The sequence below is a fragment of the Bombina bombina genome, chromosome 9 (assembly GCF_027579735.1).
Source record: "Bombina bombina isolate aBomBom1 chromosome 9, aBomBom1.pri, whole genome shotgun sequence".
NCBI classification, from domain to species: domain Eukaryota; kingdom Metazoa; phylum Chordata; class Amphibia; order Anura; family Bombinatoridae; genus Bombina; species Bombina bombina.
This window is the reverse complement of record NC_069507.1, coordinates 59,365,062-59,372,722: the sequence shown is the minus strand read 5'-3', so window position 1 is coordinate 59,372,722 and position 7,661 is coordinate 59,365,062.

Here is a 7,661-nt window from a genome sequence, read left to right as displayed (position 1 = left end):
GGATTGTCCCTGCAAGTGGCGAGCTGTCTCCCATACAAATAATGAGAACTCTCTGCTAGGTAAAAGTTTGCAATTGAGGGTGAAGTACAGTGGGGGAAACCGGTGTGTTTTAAAATTTGAATATTATGCTTAAAGGGACAGTCAACACCAAATTTAAACTTACATGATTCAGATAGGGCAATTTAAACAACTTTCTAACTTACTATTATAATCAAATTAGCTATCTTCTCTTGGTATTCTTTGTTGAAAGCTAAACCTTGAAGGCTGTCTCTTATCTCAGTGCATGTTTATAGCTTTTCACAGCAAGACACTGCTAGTTCATGTGTGCCATACAGATAACACGGTGCTCACTCCTGTGGAGTTATTCATGAGTCAGCACTAACTGGCTAACATCCAAGTCTGTAAATAGCACTGAGATAAGTGGGCAGTCTGCAGAGGCTTAGATACAAGGTAATTACAGAGGTAAAATGTATATTAATATAACTGTATTGGTTATGCAAAACTGGGTAATGGGTAATAAGGGGATTATCTATCTTTATAAACAATAACAATTTTGGAGTAGACTCTCACTTTAAGGCTTCAAACAAATTGATCTCCCGCGCCCATGTGCTGGGAAATTGGCCATTGCAGTTTTAGAATGTTCTTCAAAATTGATACAATTCTGACAAGGTCTGTGAAACTGTCCAAAACGGTAAATGGGAATTTCTCTTCAGATAGTGTCCAGCACTTGGGCCCTGGTGGCATTGCACCTGCTGCACAAGTGGTAATTCTGCCCCTGCAAGTACAACTTTGCTAAGCTAAAGAAAATATGTATATTGACTGCTGCATAAATGCTTTCTCTGTACCCAGCTGACCATAGTAAAAAAAAAAAACACATCTAGCTTATTCAATTTATGCCAGGCTAAGTGATCAGACAATGACATAGGCAACTAAAAAGGTTCAGCTAAACAAGGACAATAAAGAATCTATCTAATCCAGAAGGGTAGAAATGAAAACACTAATGTTCAGGCAACTCATGTCTACTGTCAGAGATTTCTCATATCACATTTATTTTAAAACAAAAATAACATTTAAATAGGAAACATCTATTGTATAATTAAGCTTTTGCACTTTATACATTTCTATCATAGGTAAGTTCTGGATAGAAAGAAAACTTTAATCATTCGCTTAGAGAATTCTCATTTTAATGTACTGTAATATGTCTTTGCCTCTAAAGACACAATAGGTCAAGGTGCATCTATGCTTCAATTGCCTCAGAATCCATCCTAATTAAAACATACAAATTAATTTCACAGCTGTCCTGTGCTTATTCTAGCAATTTAGCAGCAAAAATACTTGACACCCTTTTGATTGGTGTTATGTCTCGCTACCGGGTCTCACCAGCGCTGATAAAAATGGAATCTGACACATAAATGCAGTATAACAGTAGCCGTGTTTACTATGAACTTATTGCAATCCTATAGCTCAGTATTCAGCTGAAATGTGTCTGGGTTTAGCTGTACAAATCAATTGGTCAGATGAGATTTGCTTGGTATTTTGGGGCTGGTCAGTTCTTTTGGATGGGATCAGACTGATATCCCCCAGGAACGTTCTCTGTGAAAGATAGATTGGGGGGGGGGCTGCACTCTTGATGGGTACTATCCTATAGGGGATAGTAACCATGGTTACTGATCAGCTGAATACTTCACCTGTGCACTGGTTCAGCTATAATGAAAACCTGGCCTGTTGGGGGTACTTGAGGACCGCGGTTGAGAAACTGATCTAAATGATGCCCCTCTAATTTATAGTAAAAAACAAACAAAAACAAGAAGCATCAATGTCATAATCAAATGTGAATCTATAATGTGTTTTTGAAAATGCTGAGTATCTGAAACTTATTACACCATTAATAATTGTATAAAAACAAAAGGGTGATTGAAAGGACACAAACTAAATACATTTGCTGAACTTAGGTTACACTGCAGGTATATGAAGGAGAATTACTGCACATGTGCAAACACAGCACTGGAATGTAGTGACAGATTTCAAGATGGCGGCACCCATGACTAGAGGGAAGGCAGGGAATATCCTCAATACTATACTTATAAAATGGATTTAGTGTTTAATGGCCCTTTGAAACATAAATTAAAAGTTGTAGACAGGAATCCTGAAACAGCCGAGAGCTACACATCAAATCACATTATATTATACATTATTCTAGAGATACATTTCATGTTGCTTGCCAATTCCAGTCCTCTCTGTGCAGATGTGTAGGTTTCTGGGTATATAGTTAGGGTTTGTGGTCCTTCCCTTGCTTATTCAGATAGGTGTATATATAAGGTCTATATTTGTTGATTAATAATGTTTGTTTTCTGGCCCTGTGGTAGGAAACAAAATCCAATGTAATTCTAAATGTTCCTCACTGCTCAGATCTAGAGTAGCCCCATATCTGAGAAGTCTATGTCCCTCTGCATTTTTCTACAATTCCACTGATAATTCTGATGTATTTATTGTTTTAATAAATCAATCAAAATCCATTATTGCAACATAATGATGAAACTAAAAGTACTGGCCTAAATTCTCTTCACTACAGGTCACTAATTTCTTATATTGAGCAGACTGAGCTCTCACAATGACTCGACTCACTGTACTCCTGAATCTAGAAATTGCCAGTTGTGGTGTGATGTCTAATAATGTCTCCAAATGAAAAAAGTGCAACAAATTTAATAAAAGCAAACATAAAAACCCATCATAGCCTATTTAAAAACATTTTACACTAGTATTGGGACGCTTTCTCATCTGTATTCGCTGTTTCACTGTCATTATGATAACATCATTTCCATTCTTTGTCTTCAACAGGAATTAAATCAAACTGCACATTAGGGAAAGGTATGCAGCAAGGTAAAGTTAGTGAAGCCTGCCAAGTGCTCTTCCAGTTTTCAGGATTGGAAATTCCCTAATTTTCCGACTTAAAGGGACATTAAACACTAAATAAATGCTATATAGAATGATGCATTCAAAGGAAAGATTAGTCTAAGAATAACGCGTAGATGTACTTTTTAAAGTTACATCCTTTGAGTGCTAAGCTGGATTTAATTTTTTTCAGTTTTTTTCCAGATCCCCAGATCTGTAGCTGCTTAGATGCCTGAGAATATACAGTCATATAAGCAGCATGCCCCCTTTCCCTATACTTTGTATTGTAAATTTTAAATAAAGTTGCGCGGTGACGTCATTGTGCGTGACATCACTGCACGTAACGGGAAGCCCCGCCGAAACCTGTCACTATACAGGCCTGATCGCCAGGGTGGGAGTCGGTGGGAGCCCCCAGATTACTCTAAAGGTGGGTGAGTGCTAGCGACGGCTCCGAGCCGTCGTTAGCACTCAAAGGGTTAAATATTGGCAAAATAAGTGTAAAGTTTTAGTGCCTATAAAACAATGGAAGCTGCCATGTTGTAGCCAATTACGAACAGTTATAAATAGGTCACTAGAGAGTGTGCAGCCAATAGCTGTGTGTAATATAACAGTGTTTTGCACTTCCATTACTAACAGGGACTAAAAAGCTCACAATATCAGAATGGAATTACAGGAAAAGGGGACAAAATAAATAATGAAAGTATATTGCAGACTTTTTTTATATATATATATATTTTATATTACCATCTCAAAGTGTTTAATGTCCCTTTAAAGGGATAGAAAGGTCAAACTTTAAGTGTGTGGGTGCATTTCAATTTAAATTATAAGCATTTTTGCAATATACTTCCTTTAGCACAAATGCTGCTAGTAAATGTTATTACTATTTGTTTGCAGCATACACACATATCCTGTGAGGGCCCGTGCACTAGTATTCAAACAAAACACCTCAGAGAGTCAGCAGTAACTTGTATGACAAAAATTACTTTTCCAGAAAAATACCCACCACTGCCACCTCTTTGAGAAGGTTTGGGGTTTGAATACTAGTGCACGGCCCTCACAGGATATGTGCATATGCTGCAGAAAAATAGTAATAGTTTTCACTAGAAGCATATTTGCTAATGTAAGTATATTGTAAAAATGCTTCTATTTCAAATTAAAATGCACCATTTCAATTTTGACCTTTCTATCCCTTTAAATTACAGGAAAAGGGGACAAAATAAATAATTTAAGTATATTGCAAACTTGTTTTACTGTGCATAATTAAATATTTTATATTACAGTCTCAATGTGTTTACTCACCTTAAACAACTAATCTAAACACTAATCTAAATAGATTTTGGGATGTTTTAAAATCAGTCGCAATCCTAAGTAGTTTTTCATGTTTTTGAGTCCTTTTTTAGGAGGCTGAAGCTCCATGTGTATTTGGGGGAAAAAGAAACTAACATAGTTTTCTGTTTTTACTGAAATTTATTGACATTCATTTAAATAAGTTACAAAAATAAAACTCTTTATTTAGTGAGTAGAGACAACAGCGGTTTGCATGGTGTGTTTGTCCGCTATTCCCAGCACCAGAACCTGAGTATGACGAAAGCAGCATTAGATATGGACAGAGTAATGAAACTTAAACTCATTTTATATTCACAGTACTATCCTTTTTATAAAAAGATGTAACCTAACCGAATGTTTCATTTAATCCCATAAAGTGATGGCTTCTCAAGCCAATGAGATAGCTCAGCTGGTTAATCAGTCAACTGCAGGACCTATTAAAGGGATAGGAAACCCATATATTTTCTTTCATGATTCAGACAGAGCATGCAATTTTAAGCAACTTTCTAATTTACTCCTATTATCAATTTTTCTTTGTTCTCTTTGTATCTTTATTTGGAAAAAAGCAAAAAATGTAAGCTTTGGAGCTGACTCATTTTTGGCCCAGCACCTGGGTAGCACTTGCTGATTGGTGAATACATTTAGCCACCAAACAGCAAGCGCTACCCAGGTGCTGAACCACAATTGGCCTGGCTCCTAAGCTTTCATTCCTGCTTTTCAAGTAAAGATACCAAGAGAACAAAGAAAAATTGATAATAGGAGTACATTAGAAAGTTGCCTAAAATTACATGCTCCATCTGAATCATGAAAGAATTTTTTTTTGGGATTCCTATCCTTTTAAGACTTCAATGTTGCTGGTTCTAGTCCTGCCAGGGCAACTCAGTCATCAGTCTTTCTTCCTTTCATGCATGGCACAATTAATTAATTAGGTTAATAATAGCCGTTATTTATCAGCCTTTGCTAATGAGGTGTGCCAGACACCCACAATAGTTCCTGTAGTACCCCACATCTAAACAGTGTTAACAGCCATCATTTTTTAAGTCCATTTATTTTTTTTATTTTTTTTTAACACGTGCTTCACTCAGACAGGGCAGAGGAAAGTGATGACCTTCGCCAAAATCCCTATCCAGCCTCGATCTGTAGCTTTGTGGCAAGGCCCGAAATAAGATAAGATCTGCCATAACACTAATGTTGGTATTTTATTAAAGGAATAGTAAAGTCAAAATTAAACGTTCATGATTCACATAAAGCATGGAAATTTACACAACTTTATATTTCTATTACCAAATTTGCTTTGTTTTCTGGGCATCCTTTATTAAAGAGCATACCTAGGTATGCTCAGCATCAGCAATGCACTACTGGGAGATAGCTGGTGATTGATGGTTGCACATATATAACTCGTGTCATTCGCTCACCAGAGGTGTTCAGCTAGCTCCCAGTAGTGCATTGCTCTCTTGAGCCTACTCTTCAACAAAGGGTACCAAAAAAACAAAGCAAATTTAATAATAAAAGTAAAGTTGTTTAAATGGTATGCTCTATTTAAATAAATAAAGTTTAATTTCAATTTACTGTCCCTTTAATGGTCTTCTTGCTACTGACAGGAAAGACCACACAGAAATACCCTTCACTGCAGACCAAGCAGTAAATCATCCTAAAGATGGAAAAAACTGCTATAAAGTGCATAATAGACTCACTCACCAGGGCTGGCTCAACCATGGGATTATGTAAGTCCAATGGACCCAGGCAGCACTTGACAAGGGGCAGCACTTCAGTGACCCAGACCACTCCTGTCCTCTGTCTCCGTGGGGGAAATCACAGGCTCCCAGCAGCAAAACCTCATTATGCACAGACAAAAAACTGGTCAAAGGTTGGACAAGTGCATCTCTTCCCTAAATTCCTTCCCCCCTTATTATGCAATTGTTCATGAGCATCGGTTGCATGCAGGTAGGCAGGCTTAGTAAGGTCAGTGGCCATGCCTAGTAGGTTATGATGCTAATACGTAATGTTACTACTGGGGAGGGGGCGTCGCTGCATTCCCTGACCCAGGCAGCACAATATCTTGAGCCAGCCCTGTCTCTCACAGCAGCTGCTGCAATGCCTTTGATACAGTAAGGTCCAGCAGCAGTTTTCTATAAACAATATATAACATTTTAATTTGTGAGCAAATAAAAGGGATCAGTAAAGTCAAAATTGTTTAGATAGAGCATGATGTTTACTTTCTGCTATACTACTATTATCAAATTTAAAACTAGAAGTCAATTAGAAAGTTGTTTAAATCTACATAAATAATTTGGATTTTACCGTTCCATTAATATCTACACACTTCATAGGACTTAATAACTTTGGGTCAGACAATCTTCTCTACAGAGTTTTCAACCATGAGCTCTGGTGAACAGCTCCAATTGCTGTGCTAAGTTATCATTTTCTTTGGAATTTGTAAATGGAAATAATTATAAAACAATGCAATAATAAATATGTACATCATTAACTAACAGCGCTCATCCTAATATACAAACAATACCTGCTAAAAATGTCCCAAATAAAGTTCTTGAAGAGAAAAATATGAATATATGGAGGAATTTGGTCACCTTAAAAATCTTTCCATGAAGACTTTACAATATTATTTGCAGGTCATCTCCTTCACGGGTCTCAGACCACGGATAATCCTCTAAACATCTCTAAGAAACATAAAAACACAATAAGCGCCACATAGCTCATCAAACGGCAAAGAATATGGCAATGGACAACCAGCCAAAAAGTTACTCACATATTGTGAAACACCAAGAAAATCACATCTATAATCTCACTCACTACAGTTCCAGCAACCAGCACCCATTGGAAGATCTACTGTATTTATTAAAACATGTTAAATGTATAAAATAAACACTGTATAGCACTCAAAGCAGTGATAACAAAATTAAAAAAATAAAATGCAATGTGTTTCTCAGCTCTAAGGCTGTTTCATCAGGACAAACTGGAAATATCCTACCCCCCATTTTCATACAGTAGTTTCTCCCCGAAATAGCTCAAAGTGCTTATCACACAGACCTTGGCTTATAAACGCTAATTAGTATCCAATAAATAAAACTCAAGTCAAACCACTGAAAGATGAAAGACCGAGGTAGCCCTACTGAGAGTCAAACCTGCAACTAAGGTATAAACAGGTGCAGAAGCTGGCTAATTAACCATCTGAAACATAAAAACAATGACTGACGGCAGATAAGAACCAAGAGAGTTGGTCATATTTCCCTTAAAAGTGTAATTAATCATTATGATACCCTTATGAATTATAAAGGCATCCTTCAATGCACTCACTGTCTTTGACCTTACCACGTCTACTGGAAGTCTATTCAATGAACTTAACATCTCACCAGCTGATATATAGATAGATATGTATATATTTGCATTCCTAGGCTGTAACTAATGCAACTGGACATTGCAAA